This window comes from Pseudorasbora parva, chromosome 19 (genome assembly GCF_024679245.1).
Source record: "Pseudorasbora parva isolate DD20220531a chromosome 19, ASM2467924v1, whole genome shotgun sequence".
NCBI lineage: Eukaryota > Metazoa > Chordata > Actinopteri > Cypriniformes > Gobionidae > Pseudorasbora > Pseudorasbora parva.
Genome location: NC_090190.1, coordinates 586,169 through 611,180, shown reverse-complemented (window position 1 = coordinate 611,180; position 25,012 = coordinate 586,169). Strand labels below are relative to the sequence as shown.

General features: G+C 42.8%; 1 protein-coding gene across 2 annotated transcripts in view; it reads left to right on the top strand.

Moving 5' to 3' along the window:
• Nucleotides 1-25,012, top strand: part of LOC137048470 (ephrin type-A receptor 7) — a 197,539-nt gene that overhangs the window by 106,156 nt on the left and 66,371 nt on the right. The window lies entirely within an intron of this gene.

Sequence of the window (25,012 nt, the reverse complement as noted above, 5' to 3'; positions counted from 1 at the left end):
AAGCGCTTCAGATCTCAGGGACCAACACACACGTTCACACTATCACACAGAACCATTGAGACCACCAAAGCATACACTTACCTCGGCCTCAAAATAACTCCAACGGGTATCTTTACTCTGGCTGTGAATGAACTCAAGGAGAAAGCTCAACGGGCTTTCTATGCCATAAAAAGAACCATTAAATTCGACATCCCAATCCAAATTTGGCTCAAACTCTTCAAATCTATAATTGAACCAATTGTTTTATATGGCAGTGAAGTGTGGGGTCCTTCTATAAAATTTGATTTCTTAAATTGGGAAAAACATCCGACTGAAATTCTACATTTAGATTTCTGTAAAAGAATCCTCAAAGTCCAAAGAAAGACGCCAAACAACGGATGCAGGGCAGAATTAGGCCAATACCCTCTCCTTCTAAACATCCAAAAAAGAGCCATCAAATTCTGGAAACACCTGAAAACAAGCGACCCCAACACATACCATTACAAAGCCCTGAAACACCAAGAGCTGAGCGTGATGAGGAGTCCCCTGTGTCAGCTGGTGCTGAGACTGACTGAGCTCACACACACAGAGATCAGCCGGCCTCAGGACACACACACACTCGCACACATTCGGCCCTCAAAAATTATGATCACAGAACAAGAAAAGTACATCACCCATTGGACACACACCATTCAAAACCAGCACAAACTGGAATGTTATTCGGCCCTAAATCGAGAATACAGCGTAGCGCAGTACCTGAGCTCAGTGAGGGACGTGAGCCTCAGGAAAACCCTGACGATGTACAGACTCAGCGAGCACAGTCTGGCCATAGAGACGGGCCGGCGCAGACAGACCTGGCTCTCCCGTGAGGACAGACTCTGCTCGCACTGCATTCTGGGAGTGACAGAGACCGAGCTGCACTTCCTCACAGAATGCACAAAATACAAAAATATTAGAGATCATTATTACCGCCAAATTAATAAAATATTCCCCCATTTCAGCACCTGTAGCCCAACCCAAAAACTGAGCTACATTCTTGGTGAAGAAGCCAAATGCTCAAATATAGCTGCAAGATTTGTATCCTCTTGCCATCTCCTGAGGGACGAGCAAACACACAGCCCATAAACACACACACTCTCACAGCCAATACACTCCCTTTAGACCTGCACCCATGTATATAGTGTATATATGTTCAGCCTTTACATGTTTTCTATATTAAAATTAGCTTGATTTTCTTATCATAAATCTTTATTTATTTTACTATTCATATTTTGTTGTTTTTATTATTAATTTATTTTACTCTGAATTTTGTGTTGTTTTTATTATTAATTTATTTTATTATTAACTTATTTTATTATTAATATTTTGTTAAGTTTTTTATGATCAGTTGTTACAAATCACTTTATGTTGTCTTAATGCTTTGGCAATGCAAAATGTATGTTTTTGTCATGCCAATAAAGCTTCTTGAATTGAATTGAATTGAGAGGGTGAGACAGGGTGAGAGAGTGTGAGAGAGAGTGTGAGAGAGTGTGTGATAGAGAGGGTGAGAGAGAGGGTGAGACAGGGTGAGAGAGTGTGAGAGAGAGTGTGAGAGAGAGTGTGAGAGAGTGTGTGATAGAGAGGGTGAGAGAGAGGGTGAGACAGGGTGAGAGAGTGTGAGAGAGAGTGTGAGAGAGAGTGTGAGAGAGTGTGTGATAGAGAGGGTGAGAGAGAGGGTGAGACAGGGTGAGAGAGTGTGAGAGAGAGTGTGAGAGAGAGTGTGAGAGAGAGTGTGAGAGAGTGTGAGAGAGTGTGTGAGAGTGTGAGAGAGTGTGTGAGAGAGTGTGAGAGAGAGTGTGAGAGAGAGTGTGAGAGGGTGTGAGAGAGTGTGTGAGAGAGACTGTGAGAGAGACTGTGAGAGACTGTGAGAGAGTGTGAGAGAGTGTGAGAGAGGGTGTGAGAGGGTGTGAGAGAGAGTGTGAGAGAGAGTGTGTAAGAGAGGGTGAGAGAGAGGGTGAGAGAGAGGGTGAGAGAGAGGGCGAGAGAGGGTGAGAGAGTGTGTGAGAGAGGGTGAGAGTGTGTGTGAGAGTGTGTGTGAGAGTGTGTGTGAGAGTGTGTGAGAGGGTGTGAGAGGGTGTGAGAGAGAGTGTGAGAGAGAGTGTGTAAGAGAGGGTGAGAGAGAGGGTGAGAGAGAGGGTGAGAGAGAGGGCGAGAGAGGGTGAGAGAGTGTGTGAGAGAGGGTGAGAGTGTGTGTGAGAGTGTGTGTGAGAGTGTGTGTGAGAGTGTGTGTGAGAGTGTGTGAGAGAGTGTGAGAGAGTGTGAGAGAGTGTGAGAGAGGGTGTGAGAGGGTGTGAGAGAGAGTGTGAGAGAGAGTGTGTAAGAGAGGGTGAGAGAGAGGGTGAGAGAGAGGGTGAGAGAGAGGGCGAGAGAGGGTGAGAGAGTGTGTGAGAGAGGGTGAGAGTGTGTGTGAGAGTGTGTGTGAGAGTGTGTGTGAGAGTGTGTGTGAGAGTGTGTGAGAGAGTGTGAGAGAGTGTGAGAGAGTGTGAGAGAGGGTGTGAGAGGGTGTGAGAGAGAGTGTGAGAGAGAGTGTGTAAGAGAGGGTGAGAGAGAGGGTGAGAGAGAGGGTGAGAGAGAGGGCGAGAGAGGGTGAGAGAGTGTGTGAGAGAGGGTGAGAGTGTGTGTGAGAGTGTGTGTGAGAGTGTGTGTGAGAGTGTGTGTGAGGGTGTGTGTGAGGGTGTGTGTGAGGGTGTGTGTGAGGGTGTGTGAGAGGGCGTGTGAGAGGGCGTGTGAGAGGGCGTGTGAGAGGGCGTGTGAGAGCGTGTGAGAGTGTGTGAGAGTGTGTGAGAGGGTGAGAGTGTGTGTGTGTGTGTGTTATTTGAGTGAGAATGTGAGAGTGTGAGTGAGTGTTTTTGTGTATTTATATATTGCAATACTTTTTAATATCCACTGCGGTTTAAAAGTTTGAGCTCTTTGAGATGTTTGGGATAAATCGAGTCTCTTCTGCTCACTAACGCTGCGTTTAATAATCAACAGTAAAAACTGACCTTGATTCTCGTGAGCTTGCAGAGCAGTCGGACAAACTTAAGAGTTTTCTAGCCTGATTTGAGTTTTAAAGTAATCATTTCTGATATTAGTGGTTAGATTATTTTACAGTCTGTGAGTAATCTGCCATCCGGTTCTGACGTTTATGACGTGTCTGTGGACATGATGTCCAGTGATGAATGAGTTTGATTGAGCAGAATACAATCAGGAACGTTTATTTAGAAACGAAGCTTATATTTCATATTCTGTAACGTCCGAGAATTTGCTCGTTTGTGTTGTCTGGCAGACGGAGCTTCACCCTTACTGCTCAGTTTAGATCTCAGTCATTGCTCTTTTTCCACCTCACAGCCCTGAAGCGTGTGTGTGTGTGTGTGTGTGTGTGTGTGTGTGTGTGTGTGTGTGTGTGTGTGTGTATTTGTCCTATCCCTCACCTATAAGTAAAGTCAACAGCTCTGCATTCATGATTCCTCAGCACATTTAGCATCACTGGTGCACCGTAAGCGGTCCTCTCTCTCTCTCTCTCTCTCTCTCTCTCTCTCTCTCTCTCTCTCTCTCTCTCTCTCTCTCAGATTCAGATTCAGATTCAAATAGCTTTATTGGCATGGTGAAGGAAATCTTTACATTGCCAAAGCATTCATAACACTATACGAAATAAATAATAATACAAATAAAATAAAATTACATGAAAATAAACATAGCAATAAAAATGTCCAATCTTCTAATATTTACAAAGTGGTTAGCTCTGTCCTGCTGGAGGCTCTTTTGTCGTGACAGGACTTCACGTATCTGGCAGCCAGGTTTGGGTTCGCTGGGCTTTCTCCGAGCAGGAGTGGGAGTTTGTCCATATTTGATAATTGAAGGAAGTCTTTCTGATGGGTTGTGAAAAGGGGATAGAATGTGTCTCTAATGTTTTTATAATTGGGGCAGAATGTCAGGAAATGTAGCTCTGTTTCCAGCTGCTTCTCTGTGCAGTGAGGACACAGTCGCTCTTCCTTCGGCAGCCAGGTCTGTCTGTGTCTGCCTGTCTCTATGCTCAGACTGTGTTCACTGAGTCTGTACATGCTCAGGACTTTCCTCAGCTTAGGGTCGCTCACTTTACTCAGGTATCCTGCCAATTCATATTTTCTGTTTAGGGCCAAATAGCATTCCAATTTACTCTGTTTCTCTGTTGCAACTGTCCAATGTTTGAGGTATTTTTCTTTTTGTGTTTTAATGATTTGGTTTGGTCTGGCTATGTTTTTATTGTCAGTTTGTGACGTCAGCTCTAAGACCAGTCGGCCGAGGGCGTTGTTCTCTGGCTTCAGCTCTCGGTAGGTCAGGGCTTTGTGATGGAGGGTCTGTTCATCGCTACTTTTTAAGTGGGCATGGAATTTAATGGCTCTTTTTTGAATGGTTATTACCAGGGGGTATAGTCCTAATTCTGCTCTACAGGCATTATTTGGGGTTTTGCGCTGAACTCGTAGCAAAATTTTGCACAGCTCGGTCTGCAGAGTCTCTATTGGGTGTTTGTCCCATGTTGAGAACTCTTGGTCTGAGAGCGGACCCCAGACTTCACTCCCGTACAGCGCGATGGGCTCTATTACGGTCTTCATTATTTTTAGCCAGATTCTGATTGGGATGTCAATTTGTATATTTCTCCTAATAGCATAAAAAGCTCTCCGTGCCTTTTCTCTCAAGTCCTTAACAGCTTTTTTAAAATTCCCTGTGTTGCTAATATTTATGCCGAGGTAAGTGTAATCCTGTGTGTGTTCGAGGGGCATGTGGTTTAATTTGAAACTATGATGTTGGTCTTGGCGGTTGGGTCTCTTTTGGAAAATCATTATTTTAGTCTTTTTGGGGTTAACTGATAGAGCCCATGACTGACAGAAGTTGTTTAGGAGGTCTAGATGCTGCTGTAGACCCTCTTTAGTGGGAGACAGCAGCACCAGATCATCAGCAAACAGAAGGCATTTGACTTCAGTGTCCAGTAGAGTAAGGCCAGGTGCCGCAGACTGATCCAGGGCCTGTGCTAGTCCATTTATGTAGATATTGAACAGCGCAGGACTTAAGCTGCAGCCCTGTCTCACTCCACGACTCTGAGGGAGGAATTCTGTGTGTTTGTTTCCAATTTTAACTGCAAATTTGTTGTTGGTGTACATTGATTTGATGATGTCATAGGTTTTTCCTCCGATGCCGCACTGGATTAACTGAAGAAAAAGACCTTCATGCCAAATGGAGTCAAAAGCTTTTTTGAAATCAACAAAACATGAGAAAATTTTACCTTTGTTCTGGTTGATTTGCTTGTCAATTAAGGTATGGAGGGTGTATATATGGTCTCTCTCTCTCTCTCTCTCTCTCTCTCTCTCTGTGACACTGAGTGGCCTCGCTCTGAATAATTCACTGCTGAGTATAGAGCTGTGTGTGAATGAGAGGGATAACTGCCGGAGAGCTTATGTCATTTTCTCAGCTGGTTATTTCAGAGCACTCTCTCTCTCTCTCTCTTTCTGTCTCCCTCCATCTCTATCTCGCTCTCCTCTCATCCTTCTGGACTTCACCGGCCTGGCGGTCTGTTCTTCTGAGGCTGGACATGAATAGTTTATTTAATGCTTCCTGTAGCTCAGCGATTTACCAGGAATCCACTGCTAAGACTCATGACACCGGAGAAGAGATGCCATTCTGTGAGAGGGCGTTTGTTTGGTTTAAACACATGCCAACGTTTGTTCATTTAATACATTTAATATACGTAATATTTATTCAAAAATGTTTAATAATTTATACACTCTAAAAAATGCTGGGTTAAAAACAACCCAAGTTGGGTTGGAAATGGACAAACCCAGAAATTGGGTGGTTTGAACCCTAGTAAATGGAAACATTTACTAGACAAGTACAAATCATCGTCTTGTTTTGGGGAAAATAACTCAAAATGAAGAGAGTTTTTGCTTAAAATAAGATAAATAATCTGCCAATGGGGTGAGAAAAATAATCTTGTTTTCTGTTTGAATTAAGATTATTTTTCTCACCCCATTGGCAGATTATTTATCTTATTTTAAGCAGAAACTCTCTTCATTTGGAGTTATTTTCCCCAAAACAAGACAATTTCTTTTTTCATTGAGGATATTATGCCTTTGGAAATCAAACTTTGATGCGTTCAGGCATTGACTTCCCCTCGTCTCTGTCCTGGCGAGCGTCTTCCTCTCTGTGGGTGTCTAAAGTTTGACGAGAGTTTGGAACACCGGTGGGACTTCGGCTCATAACAGCGGATGCGGCGTCAGACTCACTGGTCTGTGGCTCCGACTGCAGTGCTAACGTCTGAACACGCCACGCTTTGCCTTCCGCCTTTGTGCAGCGCTCCAGGATTTCTCCATTAAAACAAGCTATTGATTTTTTTCGCAGTGTGCAGATTCAGTTGGCACAGCACCAGCTCTCCCAGCTCTGATGAAGCTCGGCGATACGTTGCGTTCGCTCATTTACTCTTGTGGGAGTGATGCGAGAGATGTTGGCCAGATAGGAGTGTATTTTTCCTCGTCGTTTCTGTGCGGTTCTCTTTTGTGTTGTAGGGTTTTCTGCACGCCTCGCTAATATCCTCGTACAGTATTTGACCTTATCTAGTGAGTGAAGATCAGCACAAATGCTTATTAGTTCTGTATAGTATTAATGCATTGCATTATATGCATATGATTATAAAATATTAGAAGTATTTGAAATGCATGATCTATTTTGTATTTTTCATTTATAATACAGAATCTGGCTGGTGATCTTGACATCTTTTAGCACTTTGAGATTTGTTCCAAATGTAAAGTGCAATACAAATAAAATGTATTATTATTATTATTATTATTATTATTATTATTATTATTATTATTATTATTATTATTATTATTATTATTATTATTATTATTGTCTGTGCTGCTTCTAATGGGTTTGATCTCTCAGCAGAGACCAACTTGAGCCCGAGTTTTGGCTTGGATTTTTAGTGTGGATGCCTCAGTGCTAGTTGCTGAAAATCAGATCTCATCTGCAGTTGACAGATGTCTGATAGTCTTTGTTTTTATTTGTCATGCAACAAGGCACTTTTTTGCATGAGTTTATATTTTATTTACCAAGTCGGCAAGTGAAGCCTAGTGTTGTGTAAGTACACACACATGCACAATGATATAAATAGGAAATGTGATCTGAGTGTTTACACTGAGGTGCATCAGATCTGGTTTCAAACCACATATTGCGTGCGTGCGTGCGTGCGTGCGTGTGTGTATAAAGGCTCATCCATTATGCTGCTCGTTATGCGGTTCTTTTGTTCTCTTAGCTATGAATCACAGCATTATTCATGATGGTTCACGCCTCTTCTCATAAACAAAAAGTGTCTTATAAAATTCATATCAATATATTATTTTATGTGAATGAGTAGTCACAATGATTCTCACATCAGTTTGAAGCAAAAAAAACTCTGGGCAACAACACCCATTAGTCAAAAGTCTTGTGGACACAAATCTATTGTTTTGTGGCCTTTATTTAATGACTTACATGTTTTGTTTTTTCACAAACCATCCATAGACATCATTTTCTCAAATACAAACATGTACATACATGTTGCTCACATATTATGGTAGCCCAATTTGTATGAATACAGTGTAATGGCACTTTTTCTATTAATATGTTTATACGCAACTGGAAAAAAGCACAAATGTTAGAGCATGTCGAACCTTCTAAAACTGTGCAGAACTGCCGGGTCTTTATGGTTAAAGATACTATAAAACAGCATTTATTTAAGTGTTTGGTTTCCACTAACTACATTTTCATCCTATTCTATCGCTTGCTAAGTCATGCAGAGGCGATAGTATGAATCTACAACCTATCTTTAACTCTAGTGCAGGAGAAACACAGTCCAGTAGAGGGAGGATGCAAAATATAGAACCATATGCCAAGCTGGTGATCTTTAGAAACGTCCATACTGATTCTCTGATGACTACAAACATCCTACACAATGTTTCTCGCAAAGTCCATTATCCAGAGAGGAAGTTTAGGAGGACACTTGGCTTAGTCTGGCGGGTTATAGCTCCATCGTTTGCCAAGAGCGATGGAGACCTTAGACTGGAGCGAATCTGAAACGAGACGGATGGATGGAGTGAGGGAGGGAGGAGGAAGAGAGGCACTTGGAAGACCGCAGGCCAGAAGAAATCAATAGATACACCCACACACACTCCAAACCCATCTGCTGTGTGAACACCCGACAGCACCTCAGAGCTGGCATGGAAGAGGCGAAAACACATTCTGTCCAAATCTTTATGCACAGTTTGAGCAGTCAGTGTACTGTGCATTGTTCTTGGGTGTTCAGCTGCGAGTTCTTCCAGTTTTTGTTAAAGGACTTTGTTCTTGTGACCTACAGTGTCTTCAGCACAGTAACAAAGTTACAAAAGCTGTCATAGAGCTATGCCAGACTTTTTCAGGGTTTTTTTCCCCCCAGTCTACATTTTTGTAGAAGCAGTGTTGTAAAAATCCATATAAATGCGAGGGGGGTGTTATCCTAGTGGTTAAAGCTGGTGGACGAAAGGATGCAGGCCGTCTGAAGGACCATTGAACTGTAATCATTGTGCACCAGGGCTGCCAGACGTTGTAAAACACTTACATTGGGATATTTTGGTTTACTGCAATATAAAAACGTTCACCAGTTGATTTTGAATAGGTCTATTTGAAAAGAATTAATCATTCTAGTATAATTGAGGTGATATTTTACAGTATCAGAATAGAAAATAATAAACTATAGCATAGATAAATACAATCGTAGAACGATGCAGATGAAATAAGCAGTTCTTTATGTTCAAAATAACGGATCACTGTATAAATGAAATATAGCTTATATACTTAATTAATACAATTTACATTTGTTTTCTCCTTTGTTGTTTGATCACCATTGGGGACACAAACAGCTGCAGGTTTGTTAGACTGCTGTCCCTTTAAGACGAATGCACGGACCTAATATAAACGATAGCATTCGTTTTCTTTATCAGTTGTTTAGAACAAATAACTGACTGCGTTTATGAGGATACTCGCAGAGACGGGCATTTTCACTTCATTTTGCATCCACATGTTCCTTTAAGCTCAAAAGAAAGAGAAAGAGAACTGAATTTGGCGTTCACGTGCTGTGAGCTCGGCTCTGTGTGTGCGCACAGAAAACAGCGCCCTCTTGAGCTCGATGCCTGACTAGACTTAAAAACACATGCACATGATACTATCTCACTAACTGTCCTAGACTGAATAAACCCAGCCTGATCTGCCGGTGGTTTGATTTCGGAAACATTCATTTAACCTGCTTCTGTTGCACATTTATGGGAACCAATCACAGACTGGTTTATCAACCTGGTTTATCGACCCGATTTATGGGTTTATTGACCCGGTTTATCAGTTTATCGACCTGGTTTATCAGTTTATCAACCCGGTTTTTCAGATTATCGACCCGGTTTATCAGATTATCGACCCGGTTAATCTGTTTATCGACCCGGTTTATCGACCCGGTTTATCAACCCGGTTTATCAGTTTATCGACCCGGTTTATCAGTTTATCGACCCGGTTTATCAGTTTATCGACCCGGTTTATCGACCCGGTTAATCGGTTTATCGACCCGGTTAATCGGTTTATCGACCTGGTTTATCAGTTTATCGACCCGGTTTATCAGATTATCGACCCGGTTTATCGACCCGGTTAATCGGTTTATCGACCCGGTTTATCAGATTATCGACCCGGTTTATCGACCCGGTTAATCGGTTTATCGACCCGGTTTATCAGATTATCGACCCGGTTTATCAGTTTATCGACCCGGTTTATCAGTTTATCGACCCGGTTTATCGGTTTATCGACCCGGTTTATCAGTTTATCGACCCGGTTTATCAGTTTATCGACCCGGTTTATCAGTTTATCGCCCCGGTTTATCGACCCGGTTTATCAGTTTATCGACCCGGTTTATCAGTTTATCGACCCGGTTTATCAGATTATTGACCCGGTTTATCAGTTTATCGACCCGGTTTATCAGATTATCGACCCAGTTAATCAGTTTATCGATCCGGTTTATCAGTTTATCGACCCGGTTTATCAGTTTATCGACCCGGTTTATCAGTTTATCGACCCGGTTAATCGGTTTATCGACCTGGTTAATCGGTTTATAGACCCGGTTTATCGACCCGGTTTATCGACACGGTTTATCAGTTTATCGACCCGGTTTATCAGTTTATCGACCCGGTTTATCGACCCGGTTAATCGGTTTATAGACCCGGTTTATCGACCCGGTTTATCGACCTGGTTTATCAGTTTATCGACCCGGTTTATCGACCCGGTTAATCGGTTTATCGACCCGGTTAATCGGTTTATCGACCCGGTTTATCAGTTTATCGACCCGGTTAATTGGTTTATCGACCCGGTTAATCAGTTTATCGACCCGGTTTATCAGTTTATCGACCCGGTTTATCAACCCGGTTTATCGGTTTATGGACCCGGTTTATCGACCCGGTTTGTCAGTTTATCGACCCGGTTTATTGGTTTATCAACCTGGTTTATCGGTTTCTCGACCCGGTTTATCGGTTTATCGACCCGGTTTATCAGTTTATCGACCTGGTTTATTGGTTTATCGACCTGGTTTATCGGTTTATCGACCCGGTTTATCAGTTTATCGACCCGGTTAATCAGTTTATCGACCTGGTTTATCAGTTTATTGACCCTCTTTATCGACCCGGTTTATTGGTTTATCGACCCGGTTTATCAGTTTATCGACCTGGTTTATAGGTTTATCAGCCCGGTTTATTAGTTTATCGACCTGGTTTATCAGTTTATTGACCCTCTTTATCGACCCGGTTTATTGGTTTATCGACCCGGTTTATCAGTTTATCGACCTGGTTTATAGGTTTATCAGCCTGGTTTATTAGTTTATCGACCCGGTTTATCAGTTTATCGACCCGGTTTATCAGTTTATTGGCCCTCTTTATCAACCCGGTTTATTGGTTTAACGACCCGGTTTATCGGTTTATCGACCTGGTTTATAGGTTTATTAGCCCGGTTTATTAGTTTATCGACCCGGTTTAACAACTCGGTTTATCGGTTTATCAACCTGGTTTATCGGTTTATCAACCTGGTTTATCGGTTCATCGATTTACCGACCCGGTTTATCGGTTATCGGCCTGGTTTATCGGTTTATCGACCCGGTTTATCAACCTGGTTTATCGGTTCATCGGTTTATCGACCCGGTTTATCGGTTTATTGACCTGGTTTATCGGTTTATCGACCTATTGGCAGGTTTAACACAATGACGGACCGCGAAGCGATGGCTTGATGCCTGTTGATCACACCTCTAGTGGTCTGATTGCTCTTGTGCAGTAGAATATACAGAGCAGACGCTCCAGACCACTGGTAACTCTTAAATTGAGCTTGGTCTGGTGATATCCAGACAAAAACCTTCCCTCTATGACGGTTAAACTTTGCAATTAATCCACAAATCATATGCATTCTGAATCGAGGAGCTGCTGGCCCATACGGATCAAATACAATCCTTATACTTGACATCACACATCCTGTGATGGGACTATTGCTATATCAGTGCTAAAGCTATATATCTATAGTTTATCAGGAATTGGTAAAAGCAAGCAGACGTGGATGATTTCCATCACTCATACCTTTTACTCTTGATTTTTTCCTATATTTGATTACCCCACAATGCTTTAAAGATTCAGCAGACCTGCTGTACACTAAAGCTGGATCTGAATGAGCTGGCGTTTCGACCGTTTGACGTGTTTGATGAAGTTGAAAAATCTGATCTTTTACCTGAACGTAACCAATCAGGAGCTTGCTCTAGTAGTGACAATGAGGACACAATCATGTGGATATCTGGAGCTGTACGATACATCTTAAAAAGGATCTTTCTTTGGAAGAAAGTGAGTGAGGAGGTAGAACAATCTGGTTAAGTTTTTAAGTAAAAATGCTCTTTACTCATTTTGAGCTCTACACATTGAGACTAGAAGCTAGCTAAAGCCGCCAAATTGAGCTTATTCACTGTATTTTAAAACAATCCCTGTCAGCCATTTCACAACGAGACGAGCCGGCTGGCAGAAGAACCTCCCATGACGCGGATGAAGCGAGTAAACTTAAAATGTTCAAGCGTCCAAATACACACAAATAGCGTGATTTATTCGCCTAAGTCACGTCTGGTGTGAACGCACAGATAGGCTGCACCTGAAATCGCATACTTCCCTACTATATAGTAGGTGGAAAAGAGTGGGAAAACAGTCCCCGGATGAGCTACTACTTCCGGCGAGATTCTGTGCATACGAAGGACACTTTAGGCCACAGGAGAGGATCGGTGAATGGCAGTGAAACCACAAGGTCTCATGATAATAACTGTATTATGTTCAGATTACATTCATACTATATAGAACATACTTTTTCAGCAGTCATAAAATAATTGCTTATTCAAAATAAGTGCCTTCTCAAGAGAGTGTGCAGCCTAAATGTGGTGCCACTCACATTCAACACATGTGAAGTCTAAAGTGTTTTTTCAGACACTTGCAAAACTATTTCGTTTTAAGCCACTTCAGTTCATAAACTTTTAGAATATATTTTAGTGATGCCTTTTTTATATGAGTACCTTTTTATTTTCAAATCGTCTTCATGACTGAATCGTGTAGGCGCACATTTGTCATCGCATTCTGAGAACGACTGAAGGGCACGGGGCGATAAAGCGTTTTACTTTCAGTAACTTTACAGTCTAATAATGATGCTTATAGCATGTGCCCCATAAACATGTCGAAATGCTTATGATCTGAATTACTTGTGTTTTTGGTGAATCATGCATTCAGGCATCACAAAGACTCCTCTAGCAGCGCTGTTTAATGTCCATCTGTGTGGGATCTGACTAGGCTCTGTCCTGAATGAGTCTGTAGTCCCAGTATCCGCTGATGAATCCGTTACGGAGTCGAACACACCGGCGTTTTTCTGCAGAATGGTGCAGTTGATCCCGGTGCACTGGGGCAGGAGAGAACCCTTTAAGGGAGATGAAAAATGCATTCGACAACCCAACGAAGAAGCCGTATCGAGACCCTCTGATGAAAGGCACTTTAAAACGCTGCCTTAATGCGACAGAGAGGTTTCGTTTTTTTATAGGTTAAAGTCAAACATTTCAATTTGTGCCACTCACTGGCTTTTCCACATTCCGTTCGTGTCTGTCTACAGTGTGTCTCTCACTGTAAGCGCTTGTTTCGTTCTTTGTGTTCCTCCTCCTCCTCCTCCTCCTCCTCCTCTCTGTAATCATAAGCTCTGCCTTTGTCTCTCATCCTCTCTCGCTCCCTCGTTCCTCGCCGCAGCTGCACCTCAAGCTCTAATTCTCATCTTCCCCATTTCAGCAATGTCTTGACTTCCCTTTCAACTTCACCCGACAGCATCCTGTGTCTTAATTAAAATGGGGCCCTCAAAAAAAGAGAAGAACTAATGAAAGAAGAAGCTGTTAATTACACAACAAGGTCACAAGCCTTTTACCTTCACAGCTTAATTGTGGCCTTGATTGTGTTTCTGCCTCATTTTTTATGCAGATGCCTGACTGACAAACTCTGGTAATTGTTGCTTGAGCTCTTCTCGAGGGTCACACGTGTGTGTGTGTGTGTGTGTGTGTGTGTGTGTGTGTGTGTGTGTGTGTGTGTAGGGCTCGTGAGTTTGTGTGATGCAGATTGAACTGTGTGTGTTTGTCATCTGACAGGTGTTGATGCATGCTGAGGCTTTGCTTTTTCCTTAGAAGCCAAGTTCAGCCCGACCGTAATTGCCCTTCGCGACCCTCTCGCCCTGTCCATCCACTCATCATCCTCGTTTCTCACCGAGGGTCATCTTGACCTTTATAACCCTCTCAGGCCTGCCAGTGTCTTCCTAACCTTGCCATCGATCCTGTCATGTATAGATCTGACCGTTTTACTTCCTTCGATTTCCAGCAGGTGACAACCCTGTCGTGTTCTTTGGCCAGATGTATTGACGACTCTTAGGCTGAAGGTCAGAGGTGCTACAGTTTGGGTCGGGGTCACCGGATCTTTTCATAACCTTTTCATAAGAGTGTTGGCATGATCAATACCATCAATCCCTCTCTTTTTAATGCCCCCCCCCTCTTTTCCTTTAAGCAGACTGACTATAATCAGGCACTAGAGTTTTGATCAGAGATATGACTGATAGTTTATGAGCAGGACCCTATTCCATGATCTGGAATTTGGATCTGAACTCTCCAGGTACAGGATTGGACACATCTCTTCCTTTCCCTTACTTCCATTATCCCTTTCCCCTTTTTCTTTACACTTTATCACCTTCCCTCTTTCCTTTACGTTCTCCCTCTTTCCTCCCCTTATCATCTTCTCTCTTTTCCTTTACGTTCTCCCTCTTTCCTCCCTTATCATCTTCCCTCTTTTCCTTTACGTTCTCCCTCTTTCCTCCCCTTATCATCTTCTCTCTTTTCCTTTACGTTCTCCCTCTTTCCTCCCTTATCATCTTCCCTCTTTTCCTTTACGTTCTCCCTCTTTCCTCCCCTTATCCGCTTCCCTCTTTTCCTTTACGTTCTCCCTCTTTCCTCCCCTTATCATCTTCCCTCTTTTCCTTTTTCCCGTTTGGCACTAAGGTCAGTCGTCAGAGGTGCTGCCGTTTTAGGTTGAGGTCACTGGATTTTCTCGTAAAGTTGACCTTTTCCCATGTCTCTTGGCTTGATTATTAAAAATCCCTCTCTTTTCATTCCTTCCTTGCTTTAATTTCCTCCTTTTTATTTCCCCCTTTCTCATTTTGATTTACCCATTTCTCCTCTTCCATTCTCCGCTCTGATTATTCGGCCCGGCCCGACCATGGCGTGTTACTTGGAAGGAATATCTGTTATCGTCCCTGACCTCTACGCTATTGATCATGGAAATGTGACCAGCCTCCAGACATCCATTTGTCCTCAAAAAATGGAAATCAATCAGCAAACACGCCTCTCATCTTTTCTATTATAATTAAATTGTCGGGGTTTTGCTGCTGTCTAACCTGTTCAGAAGGAAATGTTTCAACAATTTGTTTGTAGGATGCTCAGAGTCTCGATTGGTAGCGTCTGCAAAACTTTGAGGAATGACTTCTTTTCCACTTGGCTTTATCACTTAATGTTCAAGCTGAGCCTCGCGCCCTGCGGAAGTGAAAGGGGAGAGGTATCCATTACCTGAGCTAACAATAAGCAGCGCTGTTTGTTTGAGGCTGCAAATGTGCCCAACCTGTCGTGCTTGGATATTTCTGAGCGATGTCGCAAATTTGCCTGCATCTCATTCGCAACCCCGCTCTCATTCCCCGAACCCAGCATCCTCATCAGTCGGACACCCTTCAGTGATTCAGAAACGAGGTTTGACTTTTTTTTCTCTTTTCCATCTCTCTCTCTCTCAATTCCTTGAGTGCCGCACCTGAAATTGCTTTGACATTCAGATGCAAACATAACCATTGACACCCGCCTGATGGGTTTGGAATGCAAATGGACAGCTCTCTCTCCTTCCGATCTCATCCCTCTCTCCCAGCCTAATGAGGGAAAGCTGATAGCTTGCTTTCTGAGATCAGGCAGACGTGGATCGAGGCGTGTTGAGATTGGGGTTTGAGGGGACATGGGTAATGTCACTGGAAGCCTAGAGGAAATCGATTCCACATGTGCCGTCTCCCCACTGTGCGGAGGTCCTGCTGTCTGCGCGGAGAGGGACGGCGACGCGACGCTTCCGTCTCGCTCTAACATTAGCACACTTATTTAACGCTGCAGCGGCACACTTCATTTTCTTTTCTTGCCCCTTTTCCCTCTTCCTTCCTTATTTTTCCTTCCTCCCCTTCACCTAAACCTTCTTCTCTTTTCTTCCTTGCTTTCGTCCATCCCTTTTTTTAATGCATTTTTGCTTTTCCTTTCTGCCGGCCTGCCTTCCTTCTTTCACCACTTTTTCTCTTTCGTCCAACATTTATTCTTCCATTTCTCTTTCCCCTTTCTTCGTTGATTACCTCCCACTTCTTTACGACTCCTTTGTTATTTATTTTCTCCTTTCCCCATCTTTCCTTCTTTTCTTTCATTTATTTTTTGCTCCCTACTTTCTTTTTCTTTCCTTCCTAACTTCCTTCTTTGCTTTTTCAGTCTTTTCTTCATTTCTTGTTTCCCTCTTTTCTTTCCCTCCCAATTTCTCCTCTTTTCCCCGGTGTAATTTTCCTTCTATCTTTCTTTCCATCTGTATTTTTCATTTCTTTCCTTCCTTCTCTCTGTCCTTCCTTCTCAAGTTCCTTTTCTTTTCTACCAATTCTTCCTTCCAGTTGTCCTTCTTTTCCCATATGTCCTTCCTTCCTTCCTTCCTTCCTTCCTTCCTTCCTTCCTTCCTTCCTTCCTTCCTTCCTTCCTTCCTTCCTTCCTTCCTTCCTTCCTTCCTTCCTTCCTTCCTTCCTTCCTTCCTTCCTTCCTTCTTTCCTTCCTTCCTTCCTTCCATTTTCTTTGTTTTGTTACATCCGTCTTTCCTTCCTTCCCTTCCTCCCTCTTTTCTTCCTTCAGTCTTTCCTTCTTTCCTTGTTTCCCACTTCTTTTATTCATTCCCTCCCACTTTCTCCCCTAATTTTCCCTCTATCTTTCTTTCCATTTGTATTTTTAATTTCCTTCCTTCTGTTCTTCCTTTTCAATTTCCTTTTCTACCCCTTTTCCTCTTCCCATCACTATGCAGAATCTCTCGCCCTCTTTGTGTAGTTCTACCTCAGTAACAGCGTTCCCCTGGACCTTCTGTGAGAAATGACACATGAAGTGGTCTATGATCTGTAAACGCAATGACCTGAATTTCCAAATTCACGTGACCGTTGTGCACACATGTAGCAGTGCCTGACTCCACTATGATCGGCTCAGCCTTCTGCTTCTCCATCAGGGGCTTGAGCTCAGGCTCAGCTCTGGACGTTTACAAATCTCCTCCGTACTTGGCTAAATGGAAACCATCCATCAGAGGTGACAGGAAGCAAACAAAGCCCCAACATTAGCTGCATGGACGCCTTTGATGATGTCATCCTTCGTTCTAAGCCTCTGGAGGTGGATGACCTAATGTGGTTCATTGGGGAAGGGGGGGGGGGCAAGATCTGGGGATGAAGAAAGCGTGTAACCTAGACAGAACTCTTATGCAAGAAAGGTGTGAATGTGCAAAGTGCTATAGAGTCCACGACTGTGGGCGTTCATTGATTTGGACATAGCAGATCTGTGTTTTAATAAGGGAACAGTGCTGATGAAGATTTGTATGTGTGTGTGTGTGTGTGTGTGTGTGTGTGTGTGTGTGTGTGTGTGTGTGTGAGAGAGAGAGAGAGAGAGAGATGCTGGGAATCAAGCCTCATGAGACCGACTTCGGATCATCCCAGGATTAAGGCTGAGCAATGTAAGGTCCTCTAATTCTGACTCTTGTCCGTGGTTTTTCTATTGTTCTGTCGGCAGTGATAAGCGACATTGAATTTGAGAGTGTGTGAGAAGAGGGATTTGGGGGAAGATGGAGAACATGGGAGAGGGTGAGAATGTCTGAGAAAGAGGATAAGAGTACAAAGGTAATACAAGAAGAGTGAAGGAAAATGGTGAAAGTGGTGTTAAGAGGATGAATGTGATGGACATGCAGAGAAAGAGTCTGTCCAGTCGTGACACTCTAAGAGCGCTTCATTTGTCTCTCTCCAAATCCCACTGAAAGGGACTCCAGTTTGAGCGGTTTAGGCTGTCATGTAAACCGTAACTAGAGGAAATGTGTGCTTTTACTTGCTTACATGAAGCTGGATGTTGTCGTGATTACGATTTACATTGGTTGGTATTGCAGGTGGGTGGTTAGAAAGCCAACACCCAAATATCTATCCTTTTCTTTTCCCAATTATATTTGAATTTTGCTTCTGTTACCAGACCTCTGAAGATGATTGTTTGTGACAATTGAGATTTGGAAAAAATAGCTTTGGTGCCTCTGATTAATGAAGAGGGCGTATCAATGTCACTGTAATCACGGTGGCAGAATGTGTGTTACCTGCGTAACCTGAACAGGTGATTACAGGCCGATTAAACCTAAACGCTCACGCGAGAATGAAGAGCATATGATCAGCAGGACAAGAAAAAATAGATCTTTCCCTCCTTCATTTATGTGGATTTATTCCATTCGCAGGGGATTCTTTCATAAATTGGAATTAGCAGCATTGAGGCAGTGATCTGAATATGATGACATGAATTATTGATTCCCTGACAGCTGCTTGCAAATCTATCCTGACATTTGGAAAGAAGACGGCGTGGAATTATAGCCAGAAAATAATGAAGGCCATTTGTGTTGAGACGAGAGGGAGAGAGCAAAGCAAACCTCTTTTTGGACTTATTAATATTCATTAATACCTCCTGTCTGAGCGCCATTGAAACAATTCATTGCTCACGTTTACTGTATTACGTTCTTTATGATTTATTGATGTGTGTTAGAAAGAGCTGGGTGGTTATGAAGAGACCCGTCAGCGGCATCTGATTGCTCATACAAAACCAAATCTTTGTCAGACAGGCTTTACTAAAAAACATTTTTTCATTATTGTTTTTGTTGTTGTTGTTTTCCCTCCTTTAACCTACACAAGGTAAATGCACGTACTAACTAACTAACTAACCCTTTGCAGTAAACTCACTCGGCACATGTATTTTAATCTTTCTTATGGAAAACGTTGAGCATGTTTTACTCCTAAAGCTCTCAAGGGTAGCTAATGGTGAGAAGTGTTGATTATAGCGTTGTATTTAGATCTATGGCCTTATATTCAGATGGTGGCATGAACGGTTTGCAGTGATGATCAGTGTAGCCGATCACAGACATGTTGAGCTCATGAACGATCTCGTCATTAAAACTTGCAAACACAATGTAAATAAGAGATTGGTTGAATCATACGGGAGTCCAACACTCAGTCACTGATAAACTCATGCGGTTTGATTGACAGCTCCGGCGATTGTTCTTTTATCGCTTTCTAAATATCATTTAATCACAGATTATTTTCATCTACTGAGAGAAACAATGAGAATTTGGTTTGATTTACTGACACGCAGATCTGACTGTACATGAATCATTATATAATCACTGGTCTCAGATCAGCCATTAGAATGAACATGGTTACTCACGATGTGGCGTCGAGTCCATATCATAAAAGTCTGATTGAAAAGCGCCGACATTTCCCAGAGATTCCTCAGTGAAATATAGTGAACGCAAATAAATAATGCTCAACTGAGAGATTGCAAATTAATAAGCACATTCCTAGCATTAGGATCCTTTGGAAGGGAATGTTATTTTAGTCCGTTCGCCTCCTCGTCATCTCACTAACACTCCGATGGGCGGGCCCAAAGCTGTGATGGTGAGAAGTGGGCGGGGCCAACGCTGTGGTGATGAAGAGGGTGGGGCCAACGCTGTGGTGATTAAGTGGGCGGGCCAAAGCTGTGATGGTGAGAAGTGGGTGGGATCATCGCTGTGAAGGGGTGGTGCCAAAGCTGTGATGATGAAGTGGGCGGGCCCAATGCTGTGATGATGAAGTGGGCGGGCCCAATGCTGTGATGATGAAGTGGGCGGGCCCAATGCTGTGATGATGAAGTGGGCGGTGCCAACGCTGTGATGATTAAGTGGGCGGGGCCAACGCTGTGATGATGAACGCTGTGATGATGAAGTGGACGGGGCCAACGCTGTGATGATGAACGCTGTGATGATGAAGTGGGCGGTGCCAACGCTGTGATGATTAAGTGGGCGGGGCCAACACTGTGATGATGAACGCTGTGATGATGAAGTGGGCGGGGCCAACGCTGTGATGATGAACGCTGTGATGATGAAGTGGGCGGTGCCAACGCTGTGATGATGAACGCTGTGATGATTAAGTGGGCGGGGCCAACGCTGTGATGATGAACGCTGTGATGATGAAGTGGGCGGGGCCAACGCTGTGATGATGAACGCTGTGATGATGAAGTGGGCGGTGCCAACGCTGTGATGATTAAGTGGGCGGGGCCAACACTGTGATGATGAACGCTGTGGCGATGAAGTGGGCGGGGCCAACGCTGTGGCGATGAAGTGGGCGGCGCCAACGCTGTGGCGATGAATTGGGCGGGGCCAACGCTGTGGCGATGAAGTGGGCGGGGCCAACTCTGTGGCGATGAAGTGGGCGGGGCCAACCCTGTGGCGATGAAGTGGGCGTTGATCTTCTTCTGCAGAGGCGCTCTTTCATCATCTATTATAGACACACTCCACTATGAGTGAAATTCACCTACTAACTATATTTTATTCTTTCTTATGGAAATCTGGCATGGTCGCACTACCCGTCTTGGATTAATTGCTTCTCTTTCTATTACTCTCATTAGTCCATTTGGATAAAAGAACACATTTAAATGATTTGCTTGTTCTCCGTTACACTTTAAATGATGCATAATTTCAGATAATAAACCCTGGCATAAAATTAGGCAAAGAATGTCCAAAACACTGCTGGATCCACAGGCCTCATTTCCCTTCAGATATCTGGCATTTGTCTTTGTGCTGGATCCTCTGCGACTGGACCCCTGGCGAGACTTTTGCTTGATCTGCATTAGAGTCATAGAGCCAATCATCTCACCGGTTTCTGTTAATCAACTCCTGCTGATGTCACGTTAGATGAATTGATCCGTATGTAGCCAGCTGGTCTGTCGTGCAATCAGACAAAAATGGATCCGGGGGAATTTCTTGGATCATCGGGTTGTAATCTCGTTCCCTTCAGTGTGTTCGGCTTTAGCTGTCTTCAGTTGTCTGTTTTTTCCACAGTTCCAACAGCGGTGAAATACAGTACGGTTTAAAGTCAAGTTGTACAGACAGCAGCAAAAACAAACACAGGTCTGATAGCACACAGTTTATTAGTGCTGTTCGCAGGAATTAACTCGACAAGCCGTGACATTGGTGAGCTTTGCTTTCACATTTCATACACATTGTTTCGGTGTGTAACCGTGTGTGTGTTTAGAGTCGTATGCTTTTATATTCCATATCACTTATTTTGGTATTTTTCTGATTGTCTATCAGATTTTGCTTGCCTCACTGGAAAACAGGACAGTATTTGCTGCTTGGGTCACTGTGTGTGTGTGTGTGTGTGTGTGTGTGTGTGTGTGTGTGTGTGTGTGTGTGTGTGTGTGTGTGTGTGTGTGTGTGTGTGTGTGTGTGTGTGTGTGTGTGTTCCATGTGCATATTTATTGCATGTTTTCAGAGAATTGTTTTTATGACCCTGTCAGTGTATTGAGGCAATGATGAAATGATTGTGTAAGCCCGACCAAATCGTCCCAATGGAGGCTAACGATCGGCGGGTGAAGGTCGCTGCGCGTTCGTCTTTTTAGCGGGGAAAAGGATTTTCTTCCAGGTCTTCTTAATCTGACTCCATTTAATCATAATTTAGAATTTGGTTAGAACGCCAATTGTTTTTTTGGTCATTTATATTTAATAGTTTACGTACACATTTAATTATTCCGTTTAACCCTTTGTTGAAATTATGTCCGTTCGTAACCTGAATAATTCCAGAGCAAGTCAGAATCAATCAAAGTGTAACAATTTATTAACAGTCAGGTAAATGTATAATGACAATTACATAATCAATTCAAAGGTAATCCATATATAACATCAAATACTCTGAAGTAAAGAATGAGATGTATACCTAACTTATCAAGGTAACATAATGCTGCAGGGGTTAAAACGTCCAGCATTACGGGCTGACCTGAGTACAGTATCGAGCCCTGAGCTCTTTGCAACATTTCCTTAAATACCCAGAACCAGATCCATACCCAGAACCAGATGCATACCCAGAACCAGATCCATACCCAGAACCATTTGAAACTCTTTTAAATGGAAACACAAGTTCACAATAGGAATTTGCATTAAATGGACTGCATGGACTGCATTTATATAGTGCTTTTATCCAAAGCGCTTTACATTTTTGCCTCACATTCACCCATTCATACACTGACGGCGATGTCAGCCATGTAAGGCGCCATCCAGCTCGTCGGGAGCAGCTGGGGTTAGGTGTCTTGCTCATGGACACTTCGACACTTGGTCAGGTGGAACCGGGGATTGAACCACCAACCTTCTGGTTTGTAGACAACCTACATGAACCACTGAGCCACTGCCGCCCCGGCATTAATCAAGTCCTATAGATTTGAGAAGAGAGAGGCCAAATGGCTGAAAGCCACACCCACCATACACCAAGGAAAGATATCTTTAAACTCTTAAAACATTTAGGATGTTCTAGTTTACTTCTGTGGAGTTTAAATATTTGTACCAGTCGGCGGGGCCAAATCTGGGATTATATAGTGGGCAGGGCCACCAGCTGTGATGATGAAGTAGCTGATCTTCTTCTGCACATGCGGTCTTTCACCATCTATTATAGACACACACTCCACTATGAGTCGTTTTCTGGGGGTTTTGGACTAACACAGACGTTTTAGTTCTGAAATTTAAAGGTGCCCTAGAATGGAAAACTGAATTAACCCTTGCATAGTGAAATAATAGAGTTCAGTAGATGGACATCACACACTGTGAGTCTCAAACACCATTGCCTCCTCCTTCTGATGTAAATCAAAAACACACCACAGAAAAATAAGTGCTTCTCAACATAAGGCCATCATTAATATACACGCCCAACATTTGCATCTGTCCAAATATGTTAATTGTCAGGTGGAACTGATGGAGCCGAATCATCGGGACTGCAGTTTGCAACAAGACACTTGAGGATAGCGAAAACAGCTCTCATGACACGCGTCACGTTCAGGCTGCGCAGGGGGACGGGAGGACTGTTCATATGTCAACAGTCATGGTTGAGGTTTATTATAATCAGATACCACAACCATTTATTTCAAAATCGTTCGTTGTTCGGCCCATTTCAAGCAAGCTTCGCTCAGCATCTTAAACTGAAGGAAAGCGACTGTATTCCTGCAGCAGTGAGCAGCGGTTTATCCACTTATTGACTAATGTTAGCTGTTCAAGCAATTTCTGATTAAACTGAAAGTTTCTTAGAGAGACAGCATTGTCTAGATAACGCGAGATGCTTACAGTAACGACAGGAAACACCAAGTACCATACCAAACTAAAGTGTCTAATGACAAAGGGGAATATTATTTTGTATTACAAAATACAACCGTAGATTACTTGCTTACAGATCGTTCACTCGATCCTTCTAGCAAACGATCACCTTTTCCACCATATAAGTTAAAACGACAGTCATTTGACAAGGCTATTCATTTTGTAAAAATATAAGTTATATATTTAAATTTTGAGAACTGAACTAGGCCTATGATGTATTTCACAGTCACTGCGTAGCCTACATTGTGATTAACGTTATATAAACATGCTATATCGTTGACGAAAAATGACAAGTCTAAAATGTAGACTGAACGACACTTTAAGCAGAAACAGCTCAAATGGAGATTGATAATGCAGCTTACTTGTTATTGGTGTTTTCAGATCATCCGCGCGAGAGAGTTCTTTTCACAGAAAAGCTCTGTTTGGGGGATTTAATTACTGAATCTGGCAACGGCACAAAGCCATGCTCTCTTTTCTCTCGTCTCTCTCTCTCTCTCTCTCTCTCTCTCTCTCTCTCTCTCTTCTCTCTCTCTCTCTCTCTCTCTCTCTCTCTCTCTCTCTCTCTCTCTCTTCTCTCTCTCTCTCTCTCTCTCTTCTCTCTCTCTCTCTCTCTCTCTCTCTCTCTCTCTCTCTCTCTCTCTTCTCTCTCTCTTCCTCTCTCTCTCTCTCTCTCTCTCTCTCTCTCTCTCTCTCTCTCTCTCTCTCTCTCTCTCTCTCTCTCTCTCTCTCTCTCTCTCTCTCTCTCTCTCTCTCTCTCTCTCTCTCTCTCTCTCTCTCTCTCTCTCGGATGATCTGAAAACACCAATAAACAAGTAGTCTGCATTTGATCAATCTCCATTTGAGATGTTCTGCTTAAAGTGTCGTTCAGTCGGGTCTGTGTTCTGTCAGGACTCACGAGCCGCTTCACTGAACTCTTCCAAATAAGGCAAAATGTATAGGGTTGTAAATGGAGCTGTAAACTGTATCTGGACAATTTTTGCCTTAAATTCATTTAGATATTTTTCCCCAGAAAACAATTTCTTATCTAGTAAATGCATCTTGATTTAAGAATTGTTAGATATTTAGACTGGAAACAAGACACTGAGTAAGAAGATTATTTTTTGCAGTGTGCTCATTTATTCTTTAACAGCAGAAGGGATACATTTTTCTCTTTGTCTAGTGAACTGTCGGTGGTGTGTTAATCATTGAGACTGAGCCACACATCCTCACACTCACTACGAGGCGGGACTTTCTCTTTCCTACACCGCACATATTGAACATTTGGAGTCATTGTTGCGCGAGTGTCTCCGCGGGTTCTTTACGAGCTTCCATCACTTACTGCTCACACAGGCAACAGCCCCTTAATCATGTGTAATATGAGCCTCATTAGTTAGGAAGGATTTTGTTCCTGGAGGCACAGTCGCATGTTTCTCCGTCTTATGCTCCTAAATGGTTCTTTCATGTCGGCTAATAAGGTCTAAAGCCATGCTCCTTTTAAATTAGTTTCCAGTCAAATATCTAAATATTCTTAAATCAAGATGCATTTACTAGATTAAATGACATTACTTGTTTTCTTGGGTAAAATATATAAATGAAGTGAGTTTTTGCTTAAAACAGGCTAAATGATCTGCCAATGGGGTGAGAATAATCCTATTTCTGTTTGGGACGGAAACGAGAAACAAGATTTCAGTCAGAAATCAGATTATTCTCTCACCCCATTGGCAGATCATTTTGCCTGTTTTAAGCAGAAACTCTCTTCATTTAGATTTTATTTCAACAAAACGAGAAAAAATATCTCGTCGTTTTACTGATCTAGTAAATGCATCTTGATTTAGGGATATTTCGATATTTAGACTGGAAACAAGACAGAATGACTGAGTTAGAAGAGTGTTTTTTTGCAGTGTGTGTTTTGTTTCATGTTGGCTATAAGATCTAAAGCCATGTGACCGGTTCTGTTCTCAGGTTTTGTTGTAACGGGTTCTGTGCTG